The sequence below is a fragment of the Lactuca saligna genome, chromosome 2 (assembly GCF_052625555.1).
Source record: "Lactuca saligna cultivar CGN05327 chromosome 2, ASM5262555v1, whole genome shotgun sequence".
NCBI lineage: Eukaryota > Viridiplantae > Streptophyta > Magnoliopsida > Asterales > Asteraceae > Lactuca > Lactuca saligna.
The window spans coordinates 151,032,318-151,046,757 of record NC_136418.1 but is presented as its reverse complement, the minus strand read 5'-3'; the positions used below and the strand labels follow the sequence as shown (position 1 = coordinate 151,046,757).

Genomic DNA, 14,440 nt, shown 5'->3' with positions numbered 1-14,440 from the left:
TCTCGAAACTGAGAAGATGATGGTACGCCATTTAAGATAATTGATCATATAATCCTCTGTTCTAGATATCAGTCGGACAAATACATGGAACAATGTCATACTTATTGTCCAACAATTTGTTTCCCGATTTCCGATTTGTTTGACAAAGAACTTCATTGAACACATTAATTTAGTTCTGACCGGGCCCGGTACATAGGTCAAAACAAAATCATCGAGGGGCCCAGATATCAGCTTCTAATCCAAGAAGGAACAGATAAACTTCGACTCATATGTTTGTTCTACTACTCATTGAATTACACACAAGAGCGCGATTTATAACATTGAGTTACCAATGCATTTTTCATACAATCAATGCATAACCAACTTGTAAGTAACAAATCATATCTCTAGGTTTAAAGACTTATATGATATTACCGTCTCACGATCACTCGAGATAGAATTCCATGAAGTGATTCCAGTGAGCGTGGGTTGAGTCCAATGCTCAGAACTTATGAGCACTCATGATTGTTGTAGCCTTGTCCAAGACCTCTACAACCAAACATGACAGTCTTGATTCATATCTACTTCCGACATATGACCAACTGTGGAGGTTTGAATAATATGTTATACCAAACAAAATTATTCTGGAAGTCAAAACATGCAAAAGAAATATAGTAAACGATCGACAAGAGATAGCAACACTTTACTCATAAATAAAACACTTTTATTCATCATCAAATGTCAATTACACTTTACAAATTTCGAGGTTATCTAACTACTAAATCTAATATCATCCTTCAGCCTTATGCTCCGAGCATGCTGGAGATGCTTAACCCGAGTCAGTCCCTTCGTGAGGGGATCTGCCGGATTTTCAACTGATGATACCCTCTTTGCCACGAGGAGTCCTTCTTCGATCCGATGTCTGATGAAATGGTATTTTCTGTTGATGTGTCTGGATCTCCCGTGATCCCTTGGTTCCTTGGCTAAGGCAACAGCACTTTCACTATCACAGAAAATTTCCATTGGCTCTTTAATAGCTGGTACAACTCCAAGGTCTCCAATGAAGTTCCTCAGCCATAACGCCTCCTTTGCCGCCTCGCTAGCTGCAATATACTCTGATTCACAAGTAGAATCTGCCACTGTCTCTTGCTTGGAACTCTTCCAAGAAATTGCTCCTCCATTTAGGGTAAAGACCCAGCCCGACTGAGAGCGGAAGTTATCCCTATCAGTCTGGAAGCTAGCATCACTATACCCTACAACTCTCAAGTCATCACTCCCACCGAAGGTAAGGACCCAGTCCTTAGTCCTTCGTAGGTACTTGAGAATATTCTTTACCGCAGTCCAGTGTGCCTTGCCAGGGTTCCCCTGAAACCTGCTAACCATGCTCATGGAAAAAGCTACATCAGGTCGAGTACACGTCATAGCATACATGATCGATCCTACAGCCGAAGCATAAGGTACTCGACTCATTTGTGCTATCTCAGCCTCAGTGCTAGGGCTTTGTGTCTTACTCAGTTTGGCGTTACTCTGGATGGGCAACTCTCCTTTCTTGGAGTCTTGCATGCTGAATCTCTTCAGCACCTTATCCAAGTAGGTACTTTGACTAAGTCTAATTAGTCTTTTACTCCGATCTCTCAAGATCCTTATCCCCAAAATATAGGCAGCTTCACCAAGGTCCTTCATAGCGAAACACTTTCCAAGCCAGGACTTTACTTCCTGCAGGGTTGGAATGTCGTTTCCTATGAGTAGTATGTCATCCACATACAATACCAAAAAGCTAACTATACTCCCACTAGCCTTGACATACACACAAGATTCATCTTCACTCCTAGAAAAGCCAAATTCCTTGACCTTTTCATCAAAGCAAAGATTCCATCTGCGAGGTGCTTGCTTTAATCCATAAATGGACTTCTCAAGCTTACACACTCTATTGGGGTACTTGTTGCTGACAAAACCCTCTGACTGACTCATGTAAACATCTTCAGCCAACTTTCCATTAAGGAAAGCGGTTTTGACATCCATTTGCCAAATTTCATAGTCATGAAATGCGGCTATGGCTAACAGAACCCGAATAGACTTAATCTTGGCTACCGGAGAAAAGGTCTCCTCATAATCCACTCCAGGAATTTGAGAGAAGCCCTTTGCAACCAGTCTAGCCTTATAAGTGTGTACTTTACCATCCATGTCGGTCTTCTTCTTGAAGACCCATTTTCACCCTACAGTCTTTCGACATGGTACATTCTCAACCAAGTTCCAAACTTGATTGTCATACATGGATTGTATCTCGCTATCCATAGCCTCTTTCCATTTAGCAGACTCGGGGCCTGCCATGGCTTCCTCGTAGCTGTTAGGGTCATCTTGAATTACTAGTGTTCCATCACTAATAAGTGTCTCACCTTCTGCAGTAATATGGAATCCATAGTAATGCTCAGGTGCACTCCTAACTCTCGTGGAACGCCTCAGAGGTACAGATTCGTCAATTGGCTCAACAGGAGTTTCCTCCTCAGGTTGAGGGCTAGAGTTTGAAGTTCCATCACCACTTGACTCTTGAATTTCTTCAAGATCAATTTGCCTCCCACTGTCTCCTTGGCTTATAAACTCTCTTTCTCGAAAGACTCCTCTTCTTGCTACAAAGACCACATTGTCACTAGGTCTGTAGAAGAGGTAACCAATGGATTGCTGTGGGTAGCCGATGAAAATACACCTCTCGCTTCGAGGTTCGAGCTTATCATGAGTCTCGCGTCTCACGAAAGCCTCGCAACCCCAAATTTTGATGTGGTCTAGTTTAGGTACTTTACCAGTCCACATCTCGTGAGGAGTTTTGGCAACTTTCTTTGTAGGGACTAGATTAAGGATATGGGTGGCAGTCTCTAAGGCATACCCCCAGAATGAGATTGGTAGCGAAGCTCGACTCATCATGGAACGAACCATGTCCAACAAGGTTCGATTATGCCTCTCAGCCACACCATTCAACTGCGGTGTCCTGGGAGGTGTCAATTGTGAGACAATCCCACATTCCCTTAGATAATCGAGGAACTCTGAACTAAGATACTCACCACCCCGATCGGATCGAAGCATCTTAATGTTCCTGCCCAATTGATTCTCGACTTCCTGTTTAAATTCCTTAAACTTCTCGAAAGTCTCTGACTTATGCTTGATTAAGTAGACATATCCATATCTACTGTAATCATCAGTAAAAGTCAAATAATAACGATTAGCATCCCTTGTGGCATGTTTGAATGGCCCACACACATCCGTGTGTATAAGGTCTAACAAACCTTCACCCCTTTCACACGAGCCTGTGAAGGGTGACTTTGTCATTTTTCCAAGTAAGCATGATTCGCAACTATCATTTGACTTTAGGTCAAACGACTCCAAGACTCCATCCTTTTGGAGTTGGCCTATGCGTTTCTTGCTTATATGTCCAAGACGACAATGCCATAATGATGCTTTATCCAAGTTATTATTATTAGTAGAATCAATACACAAAACATTATTTCCTAAGTTATCTACAACAGATACAGCTTCATACACACCATCACAAGGTAATGCTTTAAAATAAAGAACATTATTAAAGAAAGCATTAATCGAACCAACTTCATTATCAAACGAAAAGGTGAACCCTTGTTTGTACAATGCATGAAAGGAAATAATATTTCTTGCCATTTCTGGCGAATAACAACATTTATTCAAATCTATATTTAACCCACTACTTAGCGATAAAGTATAAACTCCAATCTTGGTGACAGGTGTAACTTTCCTATTCCCCATGATTAAGTTTATTCTTCCTTGCTCCACATTCTCACTTCTTCTTAGTGCCTGCAAGTCACAACAAATATGAATACCACAACCGGTGTCAAGGACCCAAGATTTAGAATGGGGTGAGTTATTAGAAATGATAATGTAAATACCTGCATGGTTGGGTTTGACTTTCCCATCCTTCACATCCTGCTGGTACTTTGGGCAGTTCCGCTTCCAATGAGCTTTTTCATGGCAATAGAAGCATTCAGCCTCTTTTGGGTCAGAAGAAGGAGTAATGAAACCTTTCTTGGTTCCACTTGAAGAAGAGCCATCAAGGGTCCGAGCCTTGGTACCCTTCGAAGATCTCTTTCTCTTCCTCCCTCGACTTTGCCCGATTGCCAAAACCGGAGTTGAGTTTGGAGTAGGAGTGATAGCAACCGACTTCCCCTTAAGACCTGTTTATGCGGTCTTGAGAAGTCCCTGAAGTTTGCTGAGGGTGACCTCTTCCTTGTTCATGTGATATGTCATGCGGAATTGATCATAGCACGATGGTAAGGAGTGCAAAATGATATCTATTGCAAGTTCCTCAGGGAAGTTCACATTAAGCTTCAGCAAACGATCCACATACCTTTTCATTTTCTGCATGTGGCTCGTGACGGAATCTCCGTCCTTCATCATGGTTGTTATCATGGAGCAGATGACTTCGTACCTCTCTTGACGTGCACTTTGATGGTATCTTTCCATCAAATCTTGGTGCATTTCATAAGGGTAGAAATCCTCATAAGACTTTTGGAGTTCAGCTGTCATTGTGGCCAACATGATGCAAGCCACCTTGGTTGCATCTCTTTCATGAGTATGAAAGTCAGCGATCTCCTTGGGAGTTGCAGTGGACTCATTAATTTCCTTAAGCTCCTTGTCAAGGACATATTCTTTGTCCTCGTAGCAGGTAATCATCCTGATGTTTCTGATCCATTTATTGAAGTTGGATCCATCAAAGGTGACTTTCCCACACAAACTCATAAGAGTAAAGGAGCCATTAGGATTCGAGCCAGAAGCATTATTTGAAGACATCTGAAAGAGAAGAACAAGTTTAGTTTAGATTTAAGAGAGTCCTTAATAAAACACCCAAATGTAATATTAAGGCTAGGATCCAATCACAATATAATATAACTTAGAAGAGGTATGCCGTAATCTAAGCTATACCATATTTGAAAGGTAGGTGAATGACGATTCACCAATTTCCACCACGAAGACCGAAATATTAGATATTAGGTTTTATTGGTTTTTATAAATTCCTAGATTCTTTGAGATTCAATGAACTTTTCAAAGGCATGTTTCAATCTCGAGAGTGCCCTCCAAGTTTTGTGACTGGGATACCGAGGATCACAAAACGAGGTGTGAAGTAACCATGCAAATCACTTGGTACCCTTAAAGTTTATCACTCAATCGATGTGCCGGTAAACCACACACGCTCCATCGATACTATAATAAACCTTAAGTCACCCTTTACCTACCTTGTTAAGTCCAAGTTAGTGTGTCGGTTAACCACACACGCTCCACCAACAACTTAGACAAAGTGTAAAGTGTAATTTCATGGATTAGCACCTTATTCACATTTTCCTAAAGTAACTAAGATTGGGAATTTAATAAAACATTTAGTTACTTTATTATATTCATCATACTTTGAATGAGAATTTATAAGTCCTTGTCTTACCCGTTCGGCTAACGACCCTCCACCAGTCAAGCAAGCGGTGGGTGAGAATATACACCCATTAAGTCACCATTTTATAGGCAAAAACCTTATACCCACCTTATAGACCGGCTTCATGAATGAGGCGTACTAGCGGTAAGACGACTTTATTCTTATACATATATATATAATTATTAAATCATCATAATATAAGTATAAGGGTTGAATTTTAACTTTTAAAATTCTAGGGGTTGGAACTTAAAGTTTTAACTTAACTTTACTTGTTCCAAAACTTGAGGGCAAGTTTTGTAACTTTCAAAACTTTTCATTTCTTGTAACTTATGAGTTTAATAGAGTAATAAAATGAAGACTCTTCATTTTTCTAACTCTTGTGTTTTTAATGGTTTTAATTCAAGTGTGACTCTTGGTTTTCCATAACTTGAGGACAAGTTATGGACTCCATTAAAACACATTATGATCAAGAATTAATCTACCACATAGGTTACAAATAATTCCTATGATCATCTAAAACATCATAAGAACAAGAACATGAATATGAACACAATCAAAAAAATTACATTTAAAACTTTGTAATTTTGATAACTAGTTGTTGTAAATGAATTAGCAAAGACATTACACCACCAAAAACAAGTTTTCAATTACCAAAACAGTTTAGGGTAATGTTTCTAATTCATTTTCCAGCAACTAAATCAAAATTCTGCAATCAGTCGACCCTACTCGCCGAGTGCATGAACTCACTCGCCGAGTTGGTTGAAGATACTCATGAACTCGACGAGTCCCCCCTATAGACTCGACGAGTCCATTCGCAGACAGCAAGATTTCCGATTCTTTTTCAACTTTTAAGCACAAATAAGAGCAAACAAGCCTAGGCTCTGATACCACTGATGGGTTTTGAGCATTCTAACACTTCCTAAGTGTACATGCAACCCTAATAACCTTGGATCTATGTTTGTCTAATTATCATGCAAAGTTGAATTCCAAGGTTATATTCCTATCTAGCATACATGTGGAACAATTTTAACTTAAAGTATAGATAGAATAACTTACCTTGTTGTTGTTTGTGTTCCTTGAAACCTTGTGAGCCTAGCACCCCAAGTGTGATGCCTCAAATGCTTCACACAACACCAAATGCTCTTGGAAGAACTTATGAGAGAACACACACTTCTCAAAATCGGCCAAGCCCTCTTGTTTCTTAGTGTAGCTGATTTTAGGTGGAGAACATGTTTCTTATATAGTGTTGACACATCTAGGATTAAACCCTAATGTGTCATGACTCTTCATTTCCATGACCCATGGGTTTGTAACTCCCATGGAGCATCCATGGAGCATCCTATGGGTGGAACCCAACTTGATAGTCCATGGAGCCTTTTAGCCCACTATACAAGATATGGATGATTTACATAATCAACCCATATATTTAATTAGTTATCTTTTGATCACATAATTAATTCTAAATTAATTCTTGATCAAACTAATCAAATAATATTATTAATATATTAGAACTTATAATATATTAATAATCTCCAAGTGTTATTTCTCTCATTTAGTCTATCCAATTGCATGATGCCATGAAACCCAAATGGACCATGCCGGGTCGGGTCTAGTACATACCAGAAATAGTTATGGACTTAGACACCTTATCCAACACTTTTGTCCCAAACCCTATCCCTAGAGTATATTATGCTTAGATCCCTTTGGATTCACGTAAAGTTTGCAACTTTACGTAAGGAATAGCTTGTGGAAGAGTAGATCTATGGATTGGAACCCCTGCACGGCTTGGAAAGCCTCTGTATGGGTTACGAGCTAGTGGTACTTGGCGAGTCACATGGGTGTACTCGGCGAGTTGCTTGATGATGGGAAGAAACTCGGCGAGTTGGAAGAACAACTTGGCGAGTTGGTTGAAGATAGCCTTGGACTCGGCGAGTCTGTTCTTGGACTCGGCGAGTCTGGTCTTGAGGTCATAGCCTTTTCTGGTTAAGCTGAGAATCGGTGAGTCAAGGGATGACTCAGTGAGTTGAGATAGGATTTTTCAGAGTTAAGGGACTCGGCGAGTCAGCGGGCTGACTCGGCGAGTAGGGTCAGTCATGAAGTTTGACTTTGACTGAGGACTTTGACTTTGACCAAGAGTTGACCAGTTGACTTCCAAGGGCATTTTGGTAATTTTTGGTATTTATCGAGTTCAGTCTTTTGGTATTATTAGGGGTGGAGTTCGTGTTGGAGGTTGGAGCAGCGTGATCTTATCTTTTCAGTCAGCAGTTGCAAGGTGAGTTATCCTCACTATATCAACAGGGTCTAAGGCACCAAGGCCGGCCCTTTATCGGATTGTAATCCGGGTATTGTTGTTATATTGTTGTTCTGTTATGTTTGCATCCTGGTAGTTAGGATGGTATATGTTAGAGACCTGGTTAAGGTCGGTATCCTGGTATATAGGATGATGCTATGCTAGTGACCGGTTAAGTTGGTATCCTGTTTAGAGTATGTTATGTTATGTGATCTGCTAGATCGGTTTGATTGGATGTGAATTGTTATATGATTGTATGTTTATGTGCACATGGTTGTTTGACTGGGGTTGGGTTGAGGCGGGTCCTACTTTGTGTTGTAGGCCAACATACCTAGAGCGGACCGGTTATCCCGAAGGCCCAACGAACGGTTCGGATAGGCTGTAGACCCCACGAGGGCGGACCAGATGTGCCGAGGCTCGGAGAGTGGACCAGGCCGATTGAAGGCCCGATGCGGGCAGACCAGTCATACTGTAGACTCAGAGAGTGGACCAGGAGGGTTGAAGGCCTGGTGCGCGCGGACCAACCACACTGCAGACTCGAGGGACATGGCTAGACTCGGAGGGTGGACCAGGTGGACTGAAGGTCTGGTGCGGCGGACCAGTCACATAGTAGACCCGAAATGCATGGTTGTTCTGTTCGGTTATGATATGTTATGCGTGATATATGTGGTTGGTATTTTGGGGGTATCTCACTAAGCTTTCGGGCTTACAATTGTGGTTTAATGTTTTTCAGGTACTTCAGAAGACCGTGGCAAGGCGAAGGCGTGATCGTACCGCTCCTCATGTTTATGTTTTATGTTATGGTTATAGGAATACTCTGATAATAAATGTATTGAAAACCTTTTTGTAATAACTTAATGAATTTGAGATGTTTTCGAAAAGTTTAAATTGGCTTGAATTTTTAGAGTGTTACAGAATCTATCTTGAGTATGCTATGTTAAATCGTTTACGTGTCTACATGGTTCTAGATGAAAAAAAAAATCAAGAGAGCTCAAGAAAGAGCTAGGAATGATGTTGAGCATGCTTTTGGAGCTCTGAAGAAACGTTGGTTCATATTGAAAAAACTAGCAATTAATTTAGGCGAGGAAAAACTTCAAGAAATCATGTATACATGTCTCATAATGCATAACATGATTATTGAAGACGAAGGAAGAACGATATGTGCGTTTGACGAGGAAGAAACCATACCAGAGACACAATCAATAGAAGTTTGTGACGAATAGTATATGAACAGGAGAACAGAGCTACGTTCCACTGAAACATTTCACAATCTTCGCACGGACTTGATGGAACACATTTACGAAATCCAACACATTAACCTTAATTTGAATCCACCGCATGATTCGAAAGATGAGTTCTCAGAAAACGAATTTATGTAACATGTTTTATTTTATTTGTGTTTTTTTAAGTTTCTAAGATTATTTTAATGTCATATTGTTGGGTTTTTTTTAGTAATGCAATGTAATTTTTTTTTTTTTTTTTTTAATTTTAAAGTAATGAAATATTGTGTTGTTTTATTAAAACAAAAGTTTTATTAAATTAAAATAGTTAAAAAAAACAATAATAAATAAATAAATAAAAGGGTGGTACCATCCTGATAAGAAACCACACTTGTGTGGTAAAAAGTGACGTGACGTGACGCATATATGACGGTAAAAAGTGACATGACGCATATATGACGGTAAAAGAAGTATGGTTTGGATTTCCTCCGCCTTACCAATATTCAAACCAATTCCCATAGGAATAATATAGTTTTGGTATTTTAGATTTTGGACAGAACAGTTTCTTATTTCCACAGGTTTTACTCGTTTCATTTGAACTGTCGTTACATACAGGTTCTACTCTTCATTTGAACTTTCATTACATATAAACTTTAATTCGATCAACATACAATCATACATCCTCTCATCGTTACAGTAAGTCAGGCCCTACAAAGTTCAAAACAAACGTGAAATTTTAGCCTAACATCCAGAGACCTCATAGCGATTTCCTTTTTGTAAATGATCAATGCTCACTTCTATCAAACATTTTACTTTTGTCTCCCGCCATAGCAAATCACTCTCCCTTTTCTCTTCTTCTCCCACCACCACCACCACCACCACCACCACCACCATCACTTCCTTAGCCAACAATTTCGTCTCCCCTGCTCACCAAATCCTACACCACCTCCTTGAGAAATGTCAATCAATGAGGAAACTAAAACTTATTCATGCTCAAATCATCCTTCATGGACTCCATCAAGAAACGCTTACGGTTAGCAAGTTGATTTCTTTCTGTGCTGTATCGGAAACAAGCGATCTACAGTATGCACAGCTTGTGTTCGACCATTTGCCTCAACCAAATAAATACATGTACAATAGTTTGATCAGGGGTTACGTCAATAGTGACAACCCTATAAAAGCTCTACACCTCTACCATCAAATGATTCGTGTTGGCATTTCACCAAACGAATTCACATACCCTTTTGTTCTTAAAGTGTGCGCAGTGCTATCTAGATTATTAGATGGGGTTCTAGTGCATGTCCGTATTATCAAGCTGGGATTCCAATTTCACGTGTATGTGCAAAACGGGTTGATTAGTGTATATTGTAGTTGTGACTCCATTAGGGATTCAAGAAAGGTGTTTGATGATATGGTTGATAAGAGTTTGGTTTCATGGAATACAATGATAGGTGGGTACTCCAAGATGGGCTATTGCAAGGAGGCCTTTTTATTGTTTAGAAAGATGAGGGAACTAGATGTGAAGCCTGATGACTTCACATTTGTTAGCCTACTTTCTGTTTGTTCACAGAGCTCACATGGAGTATTGGGAAGATCTTTACATTCATATATCGTGACTACAAAGTCCCACATTGATATTTATGTCCAAAATGCTATTGTGGACATGTATTCAAAATGTGGAGATCTCCATTCAGCTCAAACATTCTTTGACCAAATGTGTGACAAAAATGTGGTTTCATGGACATCTATGGTTACTGCATATGCTAAGCACAGTCTACTAGACTCAGCCAAGAATCTTTTTTATCAAATGCCAGTTAAAAATGTGGTTTCTTGGAACTCAATGATTTCATGCTATTTACAAAAAGGTTGTTATAATGAAGTTTTAGGTCTTTTTGATGAGATTTTGAATGTAGGACTAACTCCTGATGAGTCAACTCTAGTTAGTGTCCTATCAGCTTGCTCTCAACTTGGTGATTTGGAAAAGGGGAAGAACCTCCATACTTATATATTATCCAACCACGTTACGCCAAGTGTCACATTGTTCAATTCGTTGATAGACATGTATGCTAAATGTGGGATGTTAGAAACTTCTTTGAGTATCTTTCTTAAGATCCCAGAAAAGAATCTTGTTTCTTGGAATGTCATGATTGGAGCACTTGCTTTACATGGACATGGTTTAAAAGCAGTTGAACTTTTTGAAAGGATGCAAGTTTGTGAGAATGGAATAAACCCTGATGAGATCACATTCATGGGGTTGCTTTCTGCTTGTTGTCACAGTGGTTTAACAGAAACAGGTAAATATTACTTTGAAAGAATGATTCCAATGTACAATGTACAACATGAAATCGAACACTATGCGTGCATGATTGATCTTTTTGGGAGATTAGGACTATTTCCAGATGCCATAAAGTTAATAAAATCAATGCCAATGAAGCCTGATGTTGTAATCTGGGGTGCCTTACTTGGTGCTTGTAGAATCCATGGAAATCTTGAACTTGGGAAGCAAGTTTTAAAACAAGTATTGGAGTTAGAACCATATACTTCTGGACTTTATGTTCTTGTATCAAACATGTTTTGTGAAGCTAGAAGATGGAAAGATGTAAAGAACATAAGGAAACTAATGAAGGATCATGGCATCAAGAAACACAAAGGTGTTAGCTTTATTGAAGTTAATGGAGTTTCATATGAGTTTATGGTTGATGATCATAGAAATGAGTTGTCAAACGACGTGCATCAGTTGCTAGATCAATTAACAGATCATTTGAAATCATCAGGGATTGAAAATTTTGTTTAATTTAAACAAGTGGTAAGATTAAAAAGTAAAAAAAGAAAAAGAAAAACATATGGAATGAATAATCAGTTTTATAATCAACAACCAACATCACAGAAGAAGGACAACCAAAGTTTTCTGTAGCACATTCATCATTGACATTTGTTTAATCATGAAGCAAACATACATACATACGTGTGGATGATGATGATGATGATTTGATGTATAAGTTTGACCAGTCCAGATCATGTTGGTGAATTATTAGGGAGGCATATGTAGATGAAGGAGATCAATCTTGTTGCAGATTTTCAGACACGAACAGTTGTATAAATACATTTATATACGACCAACATTATACATGGGTATTTCTTAAATATAATCCTAGTCAGTGCTTGTTGTGTTGCCGGTTGTTTGGTGGACTGATGAATGTGCGACTGATTGAATTCTTGAAATCCAGTCAGTTTTGGAATCTGTTGGTGTATGTGTAGATCGATCTTCAGATTTCTCAATTATTTTGAAAAAAAAAAAAAAAAAAAAGAGGTAGTGGAGCCTGCCTGATACAGCTTTTTTTGCAGGATGCACATGATTTCTTCTCATATTTTTTTTTTATAAATTATTCACAATTTGGTGAACCTAATGTGGAATGTGGATAGCGGATACTGGAATGGATTTAATTATAGTAAGTTTTAGGGAAGCTTCCTTAGTTGTTGTATGGATTTAATCACATATAATAAACTATGTAATGGTATTTTCGAAAACCCATATATAATAAACTATGTAATCATACCTCCTACTAATGAGCTTCGTTTGATATATACTTACAAAGACTTTGAACGTTTTGTGTTGATGCTTGATGGAGTGAATTTTAATCTTTTAATGCGTTAAACTACAAAGTAGTCGGTCAACATCATTTCTAAAAAGAAGAATAAATTAGTCATTTACTTAGATTTAAACATTTCATTCAGCCGAAAAAGATAAACAACTTATAGGTATAGCAATTTTTGTCTAAACAGAGGTCATTACTTATTCAGATACTTTATTTATTTATATAGGATTTAATGAGTAAAGCATCTTCTGATCGGTTTGTGTGTGAAATTATATTAGAATCTGTAATGGTTAAGGTATGAAACTCCATAAAAGATGTCTATGATTCAAGATTTGATATATCATACATGTAAAGCCTTGGAGTGTATTTTATTTTTTTTACCCCATTTATTGTGATAACCACTAATTAACCTGAGAATGCTCGAACAGTGAATCTATAATCTTTTGACAATTGCAACATCTCTCGAGGATCCAGTATGATCACTTTGACTTTTAGTCTACGCATGCAGCAACGGGATTGTTTCTAATTGTTTGTAGAAAAAAAAAGAATTTGTTCATTTCTTAAATAAATGTTTTTGTTTTTATATACATCTGTTTATTGTTTCTTATTTCTATTAAATTTGTCGTTTCGACATAAAGAGAAAAAGTGATTGGATGAACTATAGGGTATAAAGGTAAATTGGTAATTGGGGAGCTGAGACAGCATCGAGATCGAGTGTCAGTTGATTCGTGCCACTTTGCTCTTCATTCTTCCACGTGCTCACCTCTTGCCCTCGCACCGTGGCTCTGTGGTTTAAATTGGCTTGCCACGTATATTACACACTTACTGCCCCTCAATTTGCCTAAAATTACAGAAAATACCTTCATATTCACCTCTTCCTTTTGTCTTTATACTCCAACGACCCCCTGTATTTTAAAATCAAGCAAAATCAATACTACGTCATGTATGATATATGTACTCATACTACGTGTCATAATTATGAATACGAAACAAGATTTTATAAGTTGTGTGTAACGCATCTGAAGTAACATGAGATATATGGACTTTATAAATTATAATGGATATAAATAGAATATAATTAAGGGCAAGAATAACATTTAGCCCATAGTTTCAATTTGTCCCAATATTTTTTTTTACTGTAAAGTCATTAATTATCGATACGGTTTGAAAATAGATTTGTATTCGGTTTCAAAGGTGTAAGGTCACTTTTTATGATCTGATGAATCAAACACTCTACAAGTTGTCAGCGTCAGTGTCTACATGCCGAAAACACCAGCGTATCATGTCTTTCAGCGTCCGCAAATAGTATAAATATTCTATGTAATCTTTATACATTAGGTAATGATATATATATATATATATATATATATATATATATATATATATATATATATATATATATATATATATAGCAGATCTAATATCGTTGTGATAATGATCGATTCTTAGTATAGATAAGATACAATCCCTATAATTAAGGGATATACTTTTACAGATTATTATATAATCAACATTAGGGTAAACCCTAATGCAGAGTTCGTCTTGATGACAGTCTTTGTGACAAACCGTCTTCTTTGTGAAGAAAAATATTTTTTTGGTGAAAAATACAATTTGGAGAACTCTCTGGTTTATTTACTTTCTGTTGTTTATTTTTCTTAGTTTAGTTTACTTTTGTTCTTTATAATTGAAGTGTATCTAATCAATACAAACCTACAATTGGTATCAGAACATATTTTTGATACACTCAAGTAAACATGTCAACTTCCAATAATCCCAAATCCTTTGGTCTCAACAAAATTCCACCTTTCGATGAACACAATTTCGCTATGTGGAAAACTAAGGCCACGGTTGTTCTTGAAATTATGGATTATAAGATGCGTAAAATTGTTGAAAAAGTTCCTCACGTTCCTAT

At 37.9% G+C, this 14,440-nt stretch overlaps 1 pseudogene; it reads left to right on the top strand.

Annotated features, from left to right (window-relative positions):
• The first annotated feature begins 9,524 nt into the window (after positions 1 to 9,524).
• LOC145032076 (pentatricopeptide repeat-containing protein At2g22410, mitochondrial pseudogene) lies at positions 9,525 to 12,409 on the top strand (annotated as a pseudogene).
• Positions 12,410 to 14,440: the final 2,031 nt, after the last annotated feature.